This window comes from Trematomus bernacchii, unplaced genomic scaffold (assembly GCF_902827165.1).
Source record: "Trematomus bernacchii unplaced genomic scaffold, fTreBer1.1, whole genome shotgun sequence".
Taxonomy (NCBI): Eukaryota; Metazoa; Chordata; class Actinopteri; order Perciformes; family Nototheniidae; genus Trematomus; species Trematomus bernacchii.
The window spans coordinates 6,044,022-6,065,686 of NW_022987973.1; the positions used below are offsets into that span (position 1 = coordinate 6,044,022).

The 21,665-nt window shown below is 39.3% G+C and overlaps 1 long non-coding RNA gene across 1 annotated transcript in view; it reads right to left on the reverse strand.

The window, feature by feature from the left end:
* The window catches only part of LOC117471775, an 88,230-nt gene extending 69,144 nt beyond the window's left edge, over window positions 1–19,086 (reverse strand). The window contains exon 1 of the long non-coding RNA XR_004554810.1: window positions 19,050–19,086. This is a non-coding gene — a long non-coding RNA (uncharacterized LOC117471775). The remainder of the gene's footprint in view (window positions 1–19,049) is intronic.
* Between the last annotated feature and the right edge of the window lie 2,579 nt (window positions 19,087–21,665).

Sequence of the window (21,665 nt, forward strand, 5' to 3'; positions counted from 1 at the left end):
CTGGACTTTCATGGGTGGAGCTGGACAAACATGTACAAGCTTTCTATTAGGGACCTGGTAAAATAGAGTGGTGCAGGAACGAGTCCTAAAACCCGGAAGTGAGTTAGCATTTTACCACTACTGGTTCCCTCGTCTCAGAGTCAATAGGATTTCTCCATAGGATTTTGGAAAATAGCTCGAAGAGATGGATCAAGTTTTGTTCAACGACATTAAATACATCAGCAGTGACCCCACTGGTGATTTTTGAAGAGTTTACGTGTCTGAAAAACGATGGTTGTTAAAAAGTGGCTGAATAGGACTGCAGAAGTTGTCGAGGACGTTGTACGTCATTACGCCAAACACGTAAACACTCCCGCTAAGTTTGTTTGCCCCTGTTCTGCTTGAAAGCAAGTACCTGCGCTCTTGCAAACAGTAAAAAACAAACGCTTCAATTCAATGTACAATTTTGAATCTGTATTTTTGAATATCGATCTTAAGTTGGCGTGACGTTGAAGTAGTTTGTTTATAGCATAACGTTAGCATTTTGCTTCTGGCGATTAGATTTATGATTCGAAAATTATAAAAGTAGGGTAGACATGTGGATATTATCTGGCTGAACAAAACGTGCATTTATCAAACAGGTGCGTTTTCCACAGACCTTATTTCGAGCTATTTTCTAAAATCCTATGGATAAATCCCGTTTCTTTTTTGTTGAGGGAACCCATGCGCAGTTTATTTCCGGGTCGGCCTACAAAAATATGTTATCCCTGCACCACTATTGGCTACCTTATATATGGTCCAGCTTTTTATAAAACACATAGTAAGTAACCGTTCACTTTGTGGGCATATTGCATGAAGGTGGTCGCACAGGACAGTAAAAGTCATGGTGAGAGGTTGACACCAGAGGTTGAATTAAACCTCTTGAGGTTATTTTCATAGGATAGAAACAGCTTCCACAGCAGATAGTATGACATGCAGACACATTCGCAGACACATGGCTCCCTCGCAGTGACACTCGCATACTATGCACACACGTTCCTGATTCTAACAATAAAGCCATAATTCTTTTGTTTCATCGAGCAAGCTTGTGGAGCAGTGGGGATCTAAATCAGGCTTCTAAAAGCTGCATACAAGTCTGAGATGTTTCCTGGGTTATCTGACAAAGACAGAGGACATAATGAGAGACAGATCGGTTTCACCTCCTTCTTCTTTTCCTCTTCCTCCCCCCTTTGCTTAGTCTTCCCGTCTTTCTTCTCTGCCGTTCTGATATACAGGACCTATACCCACGCCTATCTTAATGCACAACCGGATGATACCAGGCCAGTCTTGCCTCTAGAAATAGAGGATGGCCGGAAAAAGATTCCCATTTGCTGACGTCACCCTATCGAAAGCAGGGGACACAGGGGAGTGCAAGGGAGTAGATTACCGGTCTCTAAAAATAAAATATAAAATGTGCATTCTGTTCTGCAACTTCCCTTTTTCAATCTCACTCTGAATGTTTTTCTCTGTAGTGTGATTCATGCAGTATGCACATTGTTCAAATGTGAGCAGCCTTTATGATAAAGTCAAGAAGTGTTGACCATGATCCTTTTGTTTAATAAAATACTTACATACGCACATTACATAGGTGTGGCCTGGTTGCACATTACTGTTTTAAGCCTCGGCCTCTTGCTCTGTTTTACTGGTCTCAGAGGACAGCGGGCATTGAGAACTAATTGGTTCCAGAGCGAACCATAACACGGACTCCACCAACGACTGTCCCCCTTCATCACCACAGGACCGTAACGAGTGTTTTGCAAACAACACAGTGGGGCTGATAAGAGGCCAGGTGGGTAATTGATGTGGTTACTAAGTGGCTAATTTGCATTCTTTACGCATATCAAACTAAGCAAAGGGAGAGATAGGGGTAAATTGGACAGGGTTTGGGAGGAATTATAGTCATAAATGGCAAAATGAACACAAAAGTGTAGTCTAAAGTGCCTTGAATTCTTGGAGACTCATTAATAACGTGCTCCACAACCTCAATGAGTTGCGCTAGGCCTGGACAATAAGGCAAAAATATTTTATCACAATTACTTTTTTCCCTGTCAACTGATAGACATGTTTCACAAAATAAATGATGTTGCACTACACAAATCCCTTAAGCTCAAACTTTTCTTGCATGGGTAAAAAGTGAAAATAAATTAAAACAAATGTAATAAATAGGCTTTGACATAGCCAGTTTAAATCATTTGTAATGCCTCATAGCTTGAGTCAATATCTTTGCTCAATATCTTTTATTGCAACGAAGCCAAACTGTTTGACAATTTGTACCAGAACTATGTATTTTAGCTTATTGTGCACTTTAAGATAGATACCTCATCTACAACATATTTCAGATATTATTTTTAATTAATAGTGCTTTTAAAGAAACTCAGACTGCCATCAATTTCACATACATGGAAACATGACCTAAACAAAACTTAACACAGCATGCATTAAGGGACTATTCTTTATTTACTCACAAATACATGAAGGAAGATTAGGAGCCATACAAAGTCAAACAGCTGGAGTGATTTATGTAGTTGTGAGGCACACGGCAGCTGTGCTACTATGACACAAAGCCTGACTGCTGGTGAGAATGATGAGATGCTGTACAGTGACAACAGTTGGAGAAGGAACGATAACTTGTGACCTTTGGGGTAGACGGGGGGGGGGGGGGTTAGTAGATATGATGAAGGCATCCTGGATTTCCTTTGCACTGCTGTTGTTGCACACTGTAATTGTGCTAATTGGCCAAAATATAGGGTATCAAGTGCTGTGGGAATATCATATATAAACCTAATTTACAGATGCTATTACTATTATCTCACACAGCTCAGTGTAAACTGTGAGAAAGAACAACTCTCTCAGGAATCCTGGAGCATCCTTCCTGACAAAGACCAAATTAATAGACTCTGAAAAACACTGTATTCAACAGGCATGATTGAAAGTAGAACGTTTAAAAAACATGCCTATCATTCTGTGGATGTTTCTTATTCCACCAAAGACAGCTAAATATTTAGTGGCATTGTAATCTATCCTACTATTTTCTTCCTTAAGAAAAGGAAGGTTTAATTAGTGACTATTTGTAGACTGCACCACAAAAGTATGCTACTGATCCCCAAGCTGGTTCCACCTCTTTTTATATCTTCTCAGCCTGTTCCCTGGCATGGCTCCGAGCTGCCTCGCTCTCCCTTAGGAGCGCATCTGCTGCTTTAATGCTCCACCAGAGTTTATAGAGGTTTCAACGCGGGCAAAAGCGGCACCTGCAGACCCATCTAAACAAGAGGAACAGCACTTTTGTTGTAAAAAGAACTCATGACGTAAATTTCTCTTCCCGTCTTCACTCTAAAATCACATAATGGGGCTGGCGAAACTCAGCCATGTATGTTCAATTGGTGTTCAAGGTTAGCTACAGACAGTAGACACAGGGGGCGGGAAGACGGCACTGAGATGTGGGGGGTAAAACAGATTGCAGGAAATAAAACAAGAGAATGTACAATAAAGTGGCAGTAAAGAAATGTGTTTGAAAAAAAGAGAGGGATGAAACAGTATCTTGCTTTCAATTCCTCTTCCGGTATAAAGAATCACTTAGGACACATGGGCCAGATGCTGGCTAGGATCATTAGGCATGTGGCTAAAGGAGAGGTGCCTACCCAAAGAGGAGAGCTGTGTACCAAGACCACCTGCCCAGGGGTAATACTCTCTCTGGGACGCTTAAGCTGAAAGGTAGAGTGCTGAGCCCCTCTTAAACAGATGAAGCTAAATAAAACCAAGGCTATTTATCAGTGTAGTAGCCACTCGACTTGTCACTCCTCACCCTGCCTCCTCTCCATTTAACCATCCATTCACAGTAGTGCTATCAGCCCACACAAAGCAAAACAGATGAATGAATCAGGACTAGCAGTATGGCTGGAGTACGCCAAAGATTACTTCTCCAGCTGGCCGAGAGGACAAATGAATAAATAGAGTCGGGCAGCACTTGAGAGTTGCCATTTGATTTTAATGCACTTCCATCTATGTGGAACCATACAAACGTTCAAAGCGATGCCAGTTGATGCGGTTGGCAAATGAATCACATTGTGAAGAACATGTGTGCCATCAAATGCCTGACCAAATACAGGATTGCCTGGCGACCACACCACTGTCCAATCACTTCGGCTTCCTAGGAAAGTCCCTGGGTTTTATTGAAATCACCAAAGCTATCCTAAAAACGTCACTACTTGGTCAACACTAACCACGGGTGATTCCCCTGCCTCTACATGTCCATCTCCACACTTCATCCTGGCAAAAGTAAGGTGATTTCTACGCTCCATTCATCATGTGAAGAGCCAACAGCTAAATCCTTGTCACAGCTAAAAAAAAAAGTGATTCCTGCTGTTACTGTGTATCACTGTCACTGCTTCCCTGTGGCAGACTTTCAGCACACACACACACGCACACACACATACACACACACACACACACACACACACTCAGAGTAGGAGACAGATTATTTTCAGCAGGCTGGCCCTCTCCAGGGTGCGATCTGTCTGTGTTACAGAGGCATTAGTCACAGGGATAAAGGTACCATTCTCCACTACAGTCTGCAGAATGCTCCCTCTTTCACAAAGTAATATTATTACAAAAGTAGTTACCCACGACGTGTTCAAGCAAATGAATGATCGCGGTGTGTACATGTAATTGCCTCCCTTCTTTACCATAACCACTGTATCGTACTGAAAAGAGAATATGGGGAAAAGTTAGAAACCATAATGGCACATTTGGAAACAGACACAATTGTCTCATTATGATGCATTATACAGACTCCTCAAAGCTGCAGACTCAGATACTTGGTAATGTTGGACCCACACGTGTATTGTTTAATTAGTATTGTTATCATTATCATTCTTACTCCTTCAGTTCTTCTCACTTAAGTGCCGAAGGAGGTGAATTACACCGTGGATCTTCACGATACTCAAGTGCATCTCTCCTTTGTGTTAGAATTGGTATGAAGCACTAATCCCCCACTAGCCTTTAATGATCAGCTAGTGCCCTTAAAAATAGATGTACCTTGCAAAACCAGCTCTACTGTACGTGTTTGTTTTTTGTGCCATTATATAATGAGCTCTAAACCTGAAAATTGATACGTCTCCTTGATTTTGTACAGCCGTAATAAGAAACAGCTTCAGTGGTAGGCAAACCATTCAGTGCGATAGCCATGTCTAATGGGGCTATAATGCAGGGTTGAATGGCTCTATCTGCTGGGGAGAGACGGCCCTCTCAGCGGCCCCTCAGGCCATCGCCTCAGGTCCATTTCGGAGAAAGTGTTTCATAATATCAACTCATAAATGGCTTGCTTTGATCACTGATCTATAACATAATGTCTTTTTAGCAGTTACCTGGCTGTTTGACAACCCAGATCCTCAGGTTTGTTCATCCTTAAAATGATTCCTGCTTATAATCTGAAAAAAAAGACAGTTATCGTGTAATTTATATCATCTTGTCACGACAAAACAACTAAGGAGAGACATTATAGGCAGATGTGATCTGGGTAAGAGATATAAAAATGCCCTAGTGTAAAGGGATGTGGCATCCACTGTGCACTTCAAAGCCATACAGTCTAGATAAACATGGGAAATTGCTCCTTTATTTCATTTTATTTTATTCCTGTGCGCTGGTCTCTGAGGACTGCTGGCATCGATTGCTGATTTAATGAAAGCATCTGTTCTTCTCCCCCATTCCTCACTCCTCCTCCAGGTCACTGCTTAAAATGCTCCTGTTAATCAGATTTCTGTTAAAAGCCGTAAATAGAATCAGAGGTCTGAGCCAAGACACTCTCCGTTACTATAGCCATCACTAGATGTCTCGATTTTCTACAATTTTTCTCAACTTGTGTAACAAACAACTCGACAATATAGCTTACAATAGTCCACAAAAAGACCTACAAAATGGTCGTCTTGGATGTTTCATGCCTTGCAATGAACGCATGGGGTCTCATTGACGACAAGCTGAATACCTTACCTTCAATTACGTCACTGGTTGGTTTTAAACTAAATTAACTGTCAACACTGATTGGTCAGCGGCATAAAAATGTGGCAAATTTCTCTTTTAAGCATTCACCCATGAAAGGCAATATGAAAGGGGGTCATACCAATATTTGAGATCAGACTCGGTCATCTTTAATATAATTGAAAGTCCCCACATAGATAATAAAAGTACAGTAGTGTGTCACATCACATTCGGCTCACCCTAAACGTCCCTTTTTTACATGCAGCGGGAAAAAGGGAGTAGTATTTCAAGCATTTTAATCATTTATACATCTGGCCCTAGGTATTTGGGAAAGTTGTAGGTTAAATTAAATGTACTATATGTTGTGGTTTTGGTATGATTTGATTATGCAGTCTACAAGAAACACTCCTTGGGCTTACAAAGACTTTTTAGTTATTGTATGCTAAAGGAGCCTTTAATATAAAGAGACTTTTCTTTTCTTTCCAGCAGATAAGCAGCACTTAGACTGCCACAAGGGCTAATCATCACATTGTTCCTGATGAATAGCCAGCCAGAATGATTATGCTCTCTACAAAAACTCTTAATTAGCAGAATCTCTTCCTCAATCAAGTATCTAAATTACATTTGTACAGTTCAGTGATCACTGACCAAAAGGAGGATTCTTGAGCTGTAAAGAATACGCTGGCCCATAAATGGTCCCGTCGAATGGGTGACCACTCACTGAATGAATCATGTCCTAATAATTAAATTGTATGGCATACCAAAAGTGTTAACTTTAGTGGATGCACATTGAGCGGTTCTGACTTCTCAATAGGCTTTTAAAGAAATTAAGTGATGGGCTTGGACAATAATTTTTCTTTTCTGGGTCATTGATTGTTCTCCTTTTTGGCTCGTCCAGACACATTTTGCTCATCTACTTAAGATTTGCATTCAGGGCTGTTTGCCTTATCCCTATAACCTCAGACAAGTCAAGGCAGTAAAGAGCAGCATGAGACTGAGCGGTTGTTACTTTTGAAATGTGGTCATTCAAATATTTACCTTGAACTTTAATCTCTTAATGTCTTTAGAAGTTGCTAACTCATTCATTTATTTTAAAGAAGGAATAACAACAGTAAATAAGTGTTTATTTGGGTGGGTTGAGCCATTCATTATTCTTTATAGGCAAAAAAGAGTTACTAAACAAACATCTCAAGCACAAGTGTACATGCGCCTTCAGTATGTCCACTTGCTCCCTTGATAACACAACTATAAATATATAAGTAACATTACTTATTATCAGTCAATTTTATTTCACTTTTATCAGTAAAAGCATAATTTTTCTGAATAAATTTACAATCAAAACCATCAGGATACCAATTTGAACATGAATTAAACGTAATCACAATCTGAATAGATGGATATGCCTATCCATCAAATTCTGGATATGTTTGCCCCCAATGTGAATGACATATACACTATGCAGTGAGTAGCACTTAAATCCTGTTAATTACTGTGGTTAATCTGCAGATTGATAGGCTGTTCAAGGCAATCGTGCTATCCTGCTTCCACGGGAATAAACCTTAAACCCTGGAAAATGGAAACAAGCAGCTGTAATGGTATCGAAGATGTTTAATTATTTAAGCTAGTCAAAATAGCTCAGATAAATTTGTGGCATAACAACATTTGTTTTACACACTGTCAAAACAGGAAAATTAGTCATATGATAACGATTTTTTCTTTTTATTAGATGTTCATTTTTCTTTTCTTTCTTTGACGATGGAGAACAAACAGTTTGCTGCAATCTGTTGGCATCAAGCTATTCATCTAGTGGCCGCTGAACAGCCTGCAGGATTGTTTTGATTTAAGAGTCATAACAGCGGCTTCTCTCCGTTCAAGCACCACCGTTCCATTTGTTTCCGTTATTCTGAGTGCTATAAGCAACCTGTCAGCATGTCATAATATAAATAATAATACCAATAATCAAAGTCAATTAGTGTCTGCCTTTCCTCTTTTTATTTGACTACTCCTGCCATCCCCCAGCCATGCCTCTGAAACTAACCGTTACTGCCTTTCTAAGATATTTTTTTTAGCTATCCAAAGGGGTTTTACTGATATCAAGCTTCTTCCTGATCAATAAATAGAACTGTAGGCTAGTGCCATTTATCATCTCCAAAGCAGCCTACCTGCCTCCTGATGAGTGATAGATTTCCCATGCCGTCTATAATCTAAAATTACTCATAAAGACTGATTAAGGGCAAATCAGAACCTTTCTCTTCTGAATCCAGTACATATCATCAAAAAAGGCTTTCCAAGAGTCAAGCAGCCATATGATAGACGAGCATTTCCAAGCCCGACGCCAGGGTATTGTGCGTGCCATGAAGCTTATTTTATAGGGTCCATGATAGATGTTGTTTAGAGCGATTTAAACGGCCCTTATGCTGGTGTCAGCATCTGACCCCTCCGCAGTGATAAAGCTATCAGAAAGAGAGAGTAGAACCAGAAGTGAAATATGGAAGGAGGGACATGTGTGCCAGATAAACTCCTGCATACTGGGCACGCGCCCAGCTCTGGGAGGGGGAAGCCTTCAGTCTTATCTGCACAACACTTGAAGAGTGGATGAGGGGAACAAGTGCAGAAAGAGGGGTTTCAGTGAAATTGCCGGTGAAATCAATCCAACTTCCAAAATATGTTTTCAAATTAAAAGCATTTTTGGAGGAAAAAAGGGAAAAACTGTAATGGCAGAAATCCGACATGAGTTTAAAACATAATTTACAAAATAATATGATTTAACCAAACTTGTAGCAGCTACATAGTGCACAATATGGTGAATATGTAATAAAACGGGCAAATCACTGGTAACAGATGCTTTTGCTTGTAGATTCCTAGTAAACCTAGTTCCTCTCAACAGAATAGCAAAATGTTTAAAATAAAAAGTACAATGAGAACATAATGTGAAAAATCCCCAAACTGAATAATTTAAAACAATAAACGTAAGGTAGATACATATAATGAATGTATTTAATGAATACTAAAAAAGGGGGACATAATACAAGTTGGACATGCTTCAAATAAAAGTGAATTTTAAGAATTGATTTAAAAGATAAAAGAAAAAGCATGAGGGGCAAAAGGCAAATCTCTGGGGCAAGACTGAGTGTGGGAAGTGGTATCAGAGGGATCAAATATAAAATCTGCCTCGCCCTTACTTGCGAGTTGTTCAAATAACCAGAGAGTCATACCTGAGGATCTCAGCTGGAGAGAGATTCAGCAGCAAATCAGTTTGTGTTGTTTTTGTTTTCAAAAACACATACCTGTCCCTTTCACCTCACAGCAGCTTTTTCTCACATCCGGCCTGAACACAGCTTTGCTTTGACTTAGAGATCTCCAAATAGATTGCGAGCTATAGGTGAAATGTTAGTGCGATGGTCACTGCTGATTGGATCATAAGGCCATTTTGTGTGCTGAAAAGCCCATCTGGAATATCACATTGTTCAGCTGAGATTAAACTCAGTAGCTTAAAGCGAGCAAACAGAAAACCTATTTTAGCTAATGACTTTCAATCTGGCCCACCTTTATAGTCCATAAGCACCAGACTAATTTGTCTGCTTTCTCAAACTTGCAGACCTTTTGCTCGGCTGATAAACTCTTTACCACGCTCACACCACAGACCATGGTGTCACATCGCATCAAAAGCTCTGTCAATAAAAATGACTGAACACTTTAGTTAACTCCAGGAAATTAACTCAACTAATAGTCACGACTCATTAATCTCACAATTAAACACTCATTTAGCAGTAATTTGCAAGGAAAAATACTTTAAAAAGGAAATTGAAATCCAGACTGTTTTCAAACCAGCTTGAATAAAAAGAGGACAGAGAACGAGGCATGGATTCAGAGTTGTACTGCAGATTAGGAAAAGTGCTGGCACAAAGAACACTCTTCATGATAGAGGTTACTCTTTTAGGAAGCTATCACAAATCCAACGGGACATTAACCCAACCTCCCCTCTCTCCTCCAAGTTCGATAATACAGACAGTGCCCCAGATGAGTACTTGGTGTTGTCATGTGAAATTGAGACCTATTGGTTGTAATCAGGAAAAGCGACAGGCCCGTCCACTCTCAGAGTGGGTCACCTCTACTCCCCCGCCCTCTCCCTGGTCTGGTCTGTTCAGCCTTCATGAGCCCCATGTTTTATTTCCCATTTCTGTCCACACACATTGGCCCTGTCATTTTTCACCCCGCTGACTGATTACCGGTTACACTCTTCGGCCAATCTCCACTTACAGCTCCTTGTCTTCTCTCGTCTTTATGACATTATTACGTGTCTTTATTACCACCATCAATACTCCTGGCCCCATAGTGAGATGTTCCAACATCCAGTCCAGACAAGGCAAAAACACTGTAATCTTAGGTCACAAATCTTCAACACAAGGTACAGTACATCATAATTATCCCCTTTATATCTTGTTTTAAAATGTGTCTTCTTATTCAAATTCAATGTATTATTATTATTGAGAATATCTAAAAGGTCACCTATTGTGCAAAATCCACTTTTTCCTGTCTTTTATACATACAGTAAACATGTGTCCCCTCTGTGTAAAGAGACTCTGAAAGTTTCAGGAAAAAAGATTCTCTCACTTTTTGTCCCGATCCATTTATATAAAAACCTGTCTGAAAATGAGCTGATCAGATTTTGGCCCCTTTATGATGTCATAACGATGTTTTGGCTTGTGTAACCATTAGCCAATAACCAACCAAGGTAACCCCCCCCACCTTATCGCCTGAATCTCCTCCTAGAGCACCATTGTGTTCTTTTTAACCAAATATCTCTCAGAGGGGCGTGGGGAGTGGCTCCTTATTGTCATCTAAAGTAACAGACAGAGAATCAGCGCTTTTGAAACAGGGCTGAAACAGAGGGGATTATGGGATGCTACAATGATCTGTTGGGTATTTCGAGCCAAACACTTCAGAGACATGTTTTGTATATATCTGAGACCTATAATATATTGATGAAAAACACTATAATAGGGGACCTTTAATATTACTTTCAATGATGATATTTGCACCTGGTATTAATATGCCTGTCTATGTCTACATTAAAAAAGTTCATTTAAAATTGTGTTCAATGTGGTCACAATGCATCCCAGACCACCTTATGGTGTTTTGGCCACCAGATCACAAATCATCCACAATGTTATTTAGGTGCTTCTGGACCTGTGTTTTAATGTGGTCAAGCACTATCTGAATGCAATCCGATCACCCAAAATGTGTTTTAATGCAAGGTGTAAAAAGGGTAATAGTTTTAGTTCGACAGAGACCTAAAGCAATAGACACAATTTATATATTTCCAATTCAACTTAATCAACATTATTACGCCTCATTGATAATATAGTAGTTACTTCTCTAGTTCTACTCTGCTCAGTCTGGGATATAATTGTTTTCCGTCTGGCTGCACACACTTGACTGTGATAACAGAAGTTCAATAGTTTGACTAACCAAGCATGTGTGAAATTTGTAATGAGATTCATAATCCTCCGACTCAAAATGAAATTCAGTTTGAAATCAATGGAAACAAGGCAGTAGTTCCTATATCACCCAGTCTAATAGATTCAACATGCGGAAGTGGTGAAATAAAGTCAGAATAGGGTTTGGCAATTGGACAAACATAACAGCAATTGGCTGAGCACATCTCAGGGTGGTCTTTTTACACAATCTTCGGACTAATTGCTGTCCTTGTATTTAGCTAGATTAATGGTCTTCCCTAAAAAAGCAGGTTTGAAATGTTCGCATACTTCAACCAAACCAGAGCTGGTGATTGTTGGGATAGTTGAAAGGCCTAACCAAAGCAGGTTTGGTTTATTTCAATTTCTTTTTTTAAAGTTGAAATTAAGGGGGTTGTACAATGCTCGATGGCTAGCAGGGAGGGAGCACTGGATTCCTGAACAAAAGTGGAAGTCACAATTGTTTATCGTTGCCGTTTAGTTTGGTTTACTTTTACATTGGCAACAAGTGAAGGGCAGAATGAATGGCGTAAAACAAAAAATAAATAAAAAATTGCCAGTTTTCCCAGAAGACACAGCCAGGCTGAGAGCCAGGAGAAAGTGTCATTGCTCATGTATATCTGGCATGAACTGCTAACACTGTTGTTAACACTATAATTATTTAACATATGTTTATATTTTTAATTAAATATCAAATGCAGTTCATAATAAAAAATGCACATAATAATCCAATAATTGATCTTATCCGAACAATGTAGAAGAACATGTAGGGGTTGTCCACTGCAACCCCACAGATGTACTATACATGTACGTGTATATACTATACTGGGTTTTTTGTGTTTCTTTGCATGCAATTTCATTTAATGTCAATACCAGCAGTAGCATATATTTAGTTGTGCAGAAACCTCCTCAATCTCGTGTTGGTAATGGGAAGGACTCAGGGCAATTACCACTCGCTCACCACAGTCTAGTGAACATGCGTCCATTAATAAACATTACAAATATTGAAAGAAAAATGAGCAACACTTATCTGTGTTTCACAGTCACTTTTCTCAAATGTTACTGAAAGTACTTGTGTGTGTATGTGTGTGTGTGCATCAGTGTCGGTTATTTGAATGCAGTCATGCATGCCTGCCCCAGGGTGTGGAGATGTGACTGTGTGTGTGTGTGTGTGTGTGTGTGTGTGTGTGTGTGTGTGTGTGTGTGTGTGTGTGTGTGTGTGTGTGTGTGTGTGTGTGTGTGTGTGTGTGTGCAAGAGCTGGAACACATACAGTAACTTGATTGAAATTGGGAATTTTAACATGAGAGAAGCGTAATCTCAGTCTCACAACAGGCCGCCTCAATGTCAGAGGAGCTCTGCGCTGGTGGCAATTACTATTGACATCACGCTAATTTTATAGCTGAATAATTAATCCTTACGGTTCTCGAGTACAGGGACCTGGAAAGGTGAGCTGGATGTGGCATAGTTTAACCCTGGCACAGTAGAATGGTGACTAATTGGATTAAGGATCATTGTAATTATTGGACAATATTATCTATTTCCATTTTCGTCATGTTTAAGAAAGACAAAGTGGCCATGAATAGACTATCAGGACCCCAGCATACCAATGTATAACATCTATTGTATACATTCAAATTTCCACACAATGTTTCTGAGAGCTAAATATATATACGCAATTATTGGAAGCCGAAATGGCATCATGAAACTAATGTAGTCTGTGTGTGGATGAGCCGAGTGAAACAATTGGATTAGTAGCACTTGTCTGCCATCTATTGGACATTATATTTCAATGTTCTCTTCATCATGTGAAGCACAATGTGTTATATACATGTTACATTTTCAACTTGGGTAATAAAATGTAATCTAAGGATTTTACAAAGAAGAATGATGGTAGTTCCAATGATTTAGGCCTAACAAGACAGTAAAATGTAAAAATAAATATAATGTATTGAGGTTGAAAGTAGGCCTGTGTTTGTAAAATGTACAAAAACTGTGGTTATGACAATGTCTAACATCAGGCTGCTTTGAGTAAAGAAAGTGCCGCTCAACAAGACAGAAAGTTGTCTATATGCAAGTAAAGTAGAGGAATAAAATAATAACTTACACTCTAGCTCCCGACCTCTGACCTGCCTAAAAGCAAAAAGAAGAATTTCCTAAGAAGGTCCAACAAGGGATCATAGAACTTGTTATATTTATTCAATTACAATAAAAAAGTAGCTTTGCTCACACAGTTTTAAAAAAAGTTGAAAGATTTGACTTCACCATTAATTCATTAAATATGAATAAAAAATAATCACGTGTATTGTCAATTCTTATACTTCAAATCAGAAACTGGCTAAGTCTGTCTTGTATACATTTTAAAATGTAATCAAGTATTATATTGAAAGCCATTTCAAAAGGCATGTTTTTATTGTTTCACTCTGAGAGAAAAGTGACTTTGATGTGTGTCTTCAATCAGACCTATGCCTCAGTAAAAACCTTTGTATGTCCTCCAACAACGATTAATTTCGACATCCTGACAAAGGGCATGAGGTGATGTCAAGTGCAATGTGGTTTGAAAGGACATGACACCTCTGATCATTTAGCAGGAACAAAATGTACCTGTGAAAATGTTGTTAGATGAACTACAGCGGCAGGATGAGGTGAAACATCCTGCTGAACACAGAAGATGGTAAAGCTCTGTTCATCTACGTCCTTCATTATCGTCTTATACTCGTCCAATATGGTGCTTGAGGTGTTATTCATGGAAAGTTGACTCATAACGGCTTTACCTAATGAGTCACTATGGAACATATACGAGTGGCATTGTGTGAAACTGACAACTACAACTTTATTTTAACTTCCCCACTAAAGAAACAAGAGCAAGATTTAACATTTAGAGGTAACCAGACCTTCTTTCAAATACAACACAACTGGACGGCTCATGGCTTCACTGTATAGTAAGACAATGTTGCCATCTAGTGAGTAACAGGGCAAACTGTTTACTGACCTGTTTGTTTCCATGTGAAAAGGCTATTGCCCACTTATTAATAGTTATCCCCTAAGCTTTAGTGGAACTGGTTTACCAAAATGTCTCTATTGATAATGTATTTCTAAATAATAGTGCTTTGTTTGTTTATACTGAATGCTGTAAGAACATTTTGTGTAAAGTGAAACAAACTTCTGTGCATGATACAGAGTCATGCTGTAGGACTATGCTTGTAACTTCTACTTATTGATCAATATGAAAACATAAAACAAAATGTCATTTTAAGCCAAGTAAAACAAGTAGCATAGGGGCAGGCAATAAACTTGCACCAGTTAATACAGGATAGACATTGGCTGTGGCAGGAAGAAAGTCCGAGGTGAACAGGATGCTACAATTGTAGATGACCATTTTATTTTTAAAATAATCATTCCTTTAACTAATTAATAAAAAATAGGCTTGGGAGTAAGGCCACTTGATGAAAAATGTGATGTTTATCAATGCATAATGAAGGTAAATATGATATGTAAACATTTACATATATATTTGTTTCAATAGGATTCAAATGAAAGAAAAATGCCATGCCTTATATGGAAATGAAGGGTGTTTCCAGACATCCTGTATAGTAAAAACAAACAACAACAGGGTATTGATAAAATGCAAAATGGGGGAAATTCGGCCCTGTCCATGGTGCTGATTGTGTCAGCAGACAGAAGTGACAGCTTAAATAATCCTTAAATAAAACATAAATACAGTAGCTTCAAACAAGGCATGATATTGTTACCATAACAACTTAGTTTGCACACACAAAAACACAGTGTGCTTTTTGGTTTTACCAGCAGCAACCTTCAATCCTATTTCAATAATCGGACTAATCCCGCAATCCCAAAAAGGGCAAAACGAACAATTGAGAGAGACTTGTTTTACCACATTCACATTCTCCCATTTTAAAGGTGAATGTATAGGTTATTCAATGTGTTTTACAGACCCAAGAGATAAAAGGGACAACATATCAATTGAATGAATGCAAAGCTTGTTCTGGCATTTTCTTCTGGTTCCACACTGTCCAAAATTCAACCATGATTGAAACCAGACGTCAATGTGAGCTGAGAGCGCTATCTGGGGGATAAACGGTGTTATGACATGTATATCACAGGGGAGGGGATCAAATCAGTATTATTTTCAAACCTAATTTAGGAATTATAATCGCATATGCTTTATAATCTTGTGCTCAAACATAAATCAGCAAAAATGAATAAAATATCTAAAACGGAAGCCCACTGTGTTATCATGTAAGGTGAAAGTATGCTTTGGAGGGAGAATTTTCCCCAAAAAAGGTAATTAAAGATCATGTCTGGGGAGGATGTGTGTATAGTCTGTAGGGGGTTTGTTGATGAAGGCTATTTTTTCTGCATCACCAACAGAAATTAGAGATTTGGTTTTGCAAGAGGGAATAGGCTACAAACTCCAAAATATATTAATAATTAATACCAGTATCTCTTTAAAGTTGATTATACACTTGTTTTCTGCTGACCTGCATCTGAGCCAAATATCCACACTCGACACTTTAAAAAGGAACATTCTGCCCATGCCTGGTTTATGTTATAGGCATAATGGTAATATGGTTTTGATAGCCATTTAAGATTATTGCTTTTGTATGTATAATATTTATAAATTCACATATTTACATAAACGTGTTAATCAAAGCTATTCAACGAAAATGTTTGAAAATGGTTTCAAGAATAATACATTTTCTAGACAAAAAAAACTGAAAACAGGAAAATGTGAAAATGTAGCAAAAATCAAGGCTACTGTAGAAGGTAAACAGACTCGTTTAGTGATTTGAAGATCTGAATGAATAAAGACGAACAATTCATAAAGTCACACTCCAAAGCCAATGTTTCATAATTCCTGCACTTTTAAGCATAACTTAATCAAGGTTTTTTAAATGTTAAACTCATACTCTTCAAGACATCACACCAACGTTGAAACAGATGATTTCCAAAAATCCAACTGTCAAGCTCAACCCTAAAGAGCGGGGTTGCATTCGAATAGTCCATTTAGCTTAGGAACCTTCCTAACGGAGTGAAATGACCCGGAAGTCCCTCAGTGGCAGCCATGATAAGTGCCGTTCGAATTCTCTAAATTAAAAGGAAAGGAGGTTTCAAACTTCCTTTATAACCTCCTTTAGCCTAGGAACCACTGGACCTCCCTAACCGAAAGGAGAGGAGAAAATGCTGCCCCACAATGCCTTGCGGCCGCAGCATTTGCCGTCACACAACAGTCGGCCGTTCACGGAAACAACCGATTATGAACGAGAAATGATATCATGAAAGTTACGGTGCTTATTAAGCATTTTAAAACGTATGTGGTAAGTTGCCAAAGTGCTTTGTTTTGAACGTTCATCAGTATTATAATCAAAAAGAGAAATATGAACGTTAGTTTTGACTGAAATGATCAAATAAAGTCAACATTTCAGTCTTTACTGAGCTGTGTGGGGTTTGTTCAACTTTTAAAAGATGTTTGAATGGTGATATACACAGTGATAGATGTTAAGGACTAACCGTTATAATAAATACATTTGTATTGATTTTAAGATCTTTTCATACAATCATACGTATTGGGATCATTTGTATTAATGTGGACCGGAGGGAGAGGGTGACGAGCATAAGTTTCACTTTCCTTTTTTATTTCAATTCCAACTTTGGTCATGAAGAATATGTTTCTCTGTTGTCCCCGTTCATAAAGCATAAAACAACAGCATCAGAGCACGGTGCAGAGTCTCTAGATGAGTTTACAGTAGTCCCTCGTTCTTATTAAACATCCATGTTGTAGTCCGCTGTATAGAAAACTGTAGTTTCCATAGTTTCCCCACAGCAGCAGACGCACATTTATGACGTCCGCTGGCGCATCATAAACACGTCGGATAGTGAAAGTGCAGTCGGATTCTCTAAGTACCGCAGTCTCTTCTCCTAAATCCTTTTGAATTCTCCTATCCACTATCCCTTAACCCCATGACGTTTCACTCCGAGGTCAAGGAATAGACGATAGGGATAGAACTTAGGAGCTGTTTTTTTGGAGTATTCGAACGCAACCCAAGAGGTGCAGCAATGTAGGCCGAGGTTGCATTCGAATAGTCCATTTAGCTTAGGAACCTTCCTAACGGAGTGAAATGACCCGGAAGTCCCTCAGTGGCAGCCATGATAAGTGCCGTTCGAATTCTCTAAATTAAAAGGAAAGGAGGTTTCAAACTTCCTTTATAACCTCCTTTAGCCTAGGAACCACTGGACATCCCTAACCGAAAGGAGAGGAGAAAATGCTGCCCCACAATGCCTTGCGGCCGCAGCATTTGCCGTCACACAACAGTCGGCCGTTCACGGAAACAACCGATTATGAACGAGAAATGATATCATGAAAGTTACGGTGCTTATTAAGCATTTTAAAACGTATGTGGTAAGTTGCCAAAGTGCTTTGTTTTGAACGTTCATCAGTATTATAATCAAAAAGAGAAATATGAACGTTAGTTTTTACTGAAATGATCAAATAAAGTCAACATTTCACTGAGCTGTGTGGGGTTTGTTCAACTTTTAAAAGATGTTTGAATGGTGATATACACAGTGATAGATGTTAAGGACTAACGTTTATAATAAATACATTTGTATTGATTTTAAGATCTTTTCATACAATCATATGTATTGGGATCATTTGTATTAATGTGGACCGGAGGGAGAGGGTGACGAGCATAAGTTTCACTTTCCTTTTTTATTTCAATTCCAACTTTGGTCATGAAGAATATGTTTCTCTGTTGTCCCCGTTCATAAAGCATAAAACAACAGCATCAGAGCACGGTGCAGAGTCTCTAGATGAGTTTACAGTAGTCCCTCGTGCTTATTAAACATCCATGTTGTAGTCCGCTGTATAGAAAACTGTAGTTTCCATAGTTTCCCCACAGCAGCAGGCGCACATTTATGACCACTGCTGGCGCATCATAAACACGTCGGATAGTGAAAGTGCAGTCGGATTCTCTAAAGTGCCGCAGTCTCTTCTCCTAAATCCTTTTGAATTCTCCTATCCACTATCCCTTAACCCCATGACGTTTCACTCCGAGGTCAAGGAATAGACGATAGGGTTAGAACTTAGGAGCTGTTTTTTTGGAGTATTCGAACGCAACCCGAGTTTAAACCAATCATAGATTAGTCAAGAACATGCAAATTGATGGCCACTTCAACAACACAGAAAGAACACGGAGGCCTGTGCGTCAACACACAGAGCCCAAAACATTGGTAGCCAATATACAACTCATACTGTTTGCCAAGAAATCACACACATCAGATATCTGGTGCTGAAATGAATGTGTCAATAAACAAGCAAACATCATCCAAGAACCATGCACGCAACAGATTACGATTTGTAATCAAAACCAGCTGCGTAGTAGGCTACATGAAACGAGACAGCAACTTCCTCGTAATGCCTTCCGAAATAATATTGCACCTTCAAATGCACACTTTATCAACACAATGGCTACTTTCTTTCACCAGTAAGCACAGCGTAAATCCCAAAACACTGCACTGCACATTTAACCAGTTATAGACATTATCACAACTAGCGGTCCTACCTTACAGCAGGTGCGTTCTTCTTGGCCTTGCTCCTCCTCGCAGACGCATCATCCATCACCATAAAATTCCATGTCCAAACTTGAAAGTGTCCAAACTTCCTGACCTGCTAGTCGTGAGTTCGTTAGACATGCCAGTTAACTCTTTGGCCGCTGTCATTGGGAGGGCGTTTTTGCTCAAGTATCGCAATGTTGAGAAAACGTCAAGCTAACTTTACGACGCGTCCTCGCTCTTTGTATCCTCACGTTTTTCCACAAAATATGTGGTTTTAGCATCCTTCTCAGTATTTGTTGCAGTAGTATTTTCCTTAATTTGCTTTCCCTTATTTTTGCAATGCAATGTGTCAATTATGTAGCTTGTGTCCACCAACTGGTCTGGAAGTTTTGTGTAGTAGTTCCCTCTCGATGCTGCGCCATTCGAACGTCGATCTTCTGCGCCGTCTCTACGCTCCTCATACTACGCATGCGTGCAGCAGCGCCATCCGGTGGTGAGTACAAACATGCGCGAAGTAGTTGTCATTGTAGAGCTTCTTTTCACAGCAGTCATTTGCCAAGAACGGTTACTATAGTTTGTAATATCAAACTTGCATGGATTACTTTAACCCTTACAAAGGGTTATGTATGGGGTTAGATTTGTCTCATAAATATTTGTGTGAACATAAAAATAATGTGTGTGTAAATATGTGATTTGTAAATGTAAAACACCATCCACAAATGCATTTAAAAGATTTGCAAACTCACAAATACATTTGCAAATGTAAAACGGATCTGCAAATACGCAAAATATGTTCACAAATAAAAAAAAGATCTGTGAATACTATAATTAATTTACAAATAAACAAAAGGAATTTGTGAATATCTCTTCAACATTGACAACTTTCGATCAGGCATTTGTGAATCCATTTTGTGTTTGTCAACCAAAATGCGCTTGTGGATCTCAAATCTCTGCTTGTGGATCTCAAATCTCTGCTTGTGGGTCGTCTTTTTACACACAGAGAGTTTTGAGACAAAATTTCCGCCGGTCTCGACCGAAATCTGCTCGTGTCACTCGGTTATTTTCGGAAACCACGTGATGGCTTGCTGATGACGACATTTCCGCATTTCAAGGTTTCAATTCAAAGTATAAGCATGATGGCTTCCCTCTGGGGTCGACGCGTGCAGCGCCATGTCGAAGTGCGCATATTCTACGTATTTAATCAGATCTTTTCGATTATAAGGAGTACAAATATCATGCAGATAACCACCGAATCGCTGGAACTGTAGCTTTCCGGCGGTACCTATTGTGAGACTTTACCCAACTCACAGCAGCCAATAAGGCCGCTCAAAGCAGCTTGACTTTGCGTTACACTGTGTGGGATTTGGTTGTATCGTATGTCGGTCAAGTAATTTGAGCTTGCCCCCGGACCCCCCTATGTGAGGTCCACACATCACCTATAAAAATAGCACTTTACCTCTGCTTACACCTATATGCCGTGAGCTGATTATCGAGCCTTCATTGTAACAGTCGCGGGTACATTGTGTACAGTATATGCGTGGGGATTGTTGCAGTAGAATATTCCACTGTAGCGACCTGTACATTAATGGGAAACCCTAAATGTTTGAGCACCCTCTATGAAACGTCAAGCTACCTCACAGCACCCCCAAAATAAATCTCTGGCGCCGCCACTGAGCCTGACTTGTGTTGGGGGGACCCGACTTTTTTTTTTCTCCAAAGGGGGGGGACTGACAGAAAAAGTTTGAGAACCACTGAGTTAACGTATGTGAGGAAACAAGAGAGAGACTGAGAAAATGGCTAAAAAAACCATAACAGTTACGGACGCGCTAGAGATTATTTTCGCTAGCACTCGTAAAAATGGAACATCAGAACCAGAAGGCTTCGACTCTTCTGAAGAAGAATACAGGGACAACAAGGATCCATCTGGACATGGGTAAGTGTAAATATTACAGTAATAGTGTACTTTCATTTTGTGTGGAATACCGCAAAAATGAACAATATGTTGATTGAACTTTTTCTTTTCATTTAATTTCAAACCTTTATTTAACCAGGTGAATCCCATTGAGATCATCAATCTCTTTTTCAAGGGAGACCTGCACTTGGGACAAAATAGACTCTCAAATAGTAAACTTTTACTCTGTGTAAACGTTTTTTATGTGTAAAAGTTATTTTGATGTGTAAAAGTGAGGTTACATGTGTAGATGAAAAAACAATCGTTTATTCGTCCCACAACGGAGACATTTACAGTGGCTATAGACATGTATTTTATCCTACTGTTTTGTAGAGAGGGGACTTTGTTATAGATGTATTTATATATGTGTCTGTGATTTTATACTGAATGTAGAGTAACTGGAAGTGTGTGTGTGTGTTGTGCACCGACAGAAATGCTAGAGAGATGCATGTTATTTACGTTTGCTTTCTCTCATTCCAGGCTTCCTGATTATTTTCACCTGTGTCTCCTGTGCTCATCAATGTCAGCCCCGCCCCTGATTGGTCCCACCTGTGTCTAGTTACCCTGTGCTTATATTCCCCTGTCTCCCAAGTGTTCTTTGTCAGTTCGTATTGTCTCTTGCTATGGTCAGGTCTATGCTCTTTGTACTCTTGTAAAGTTTGATTCCTCACTA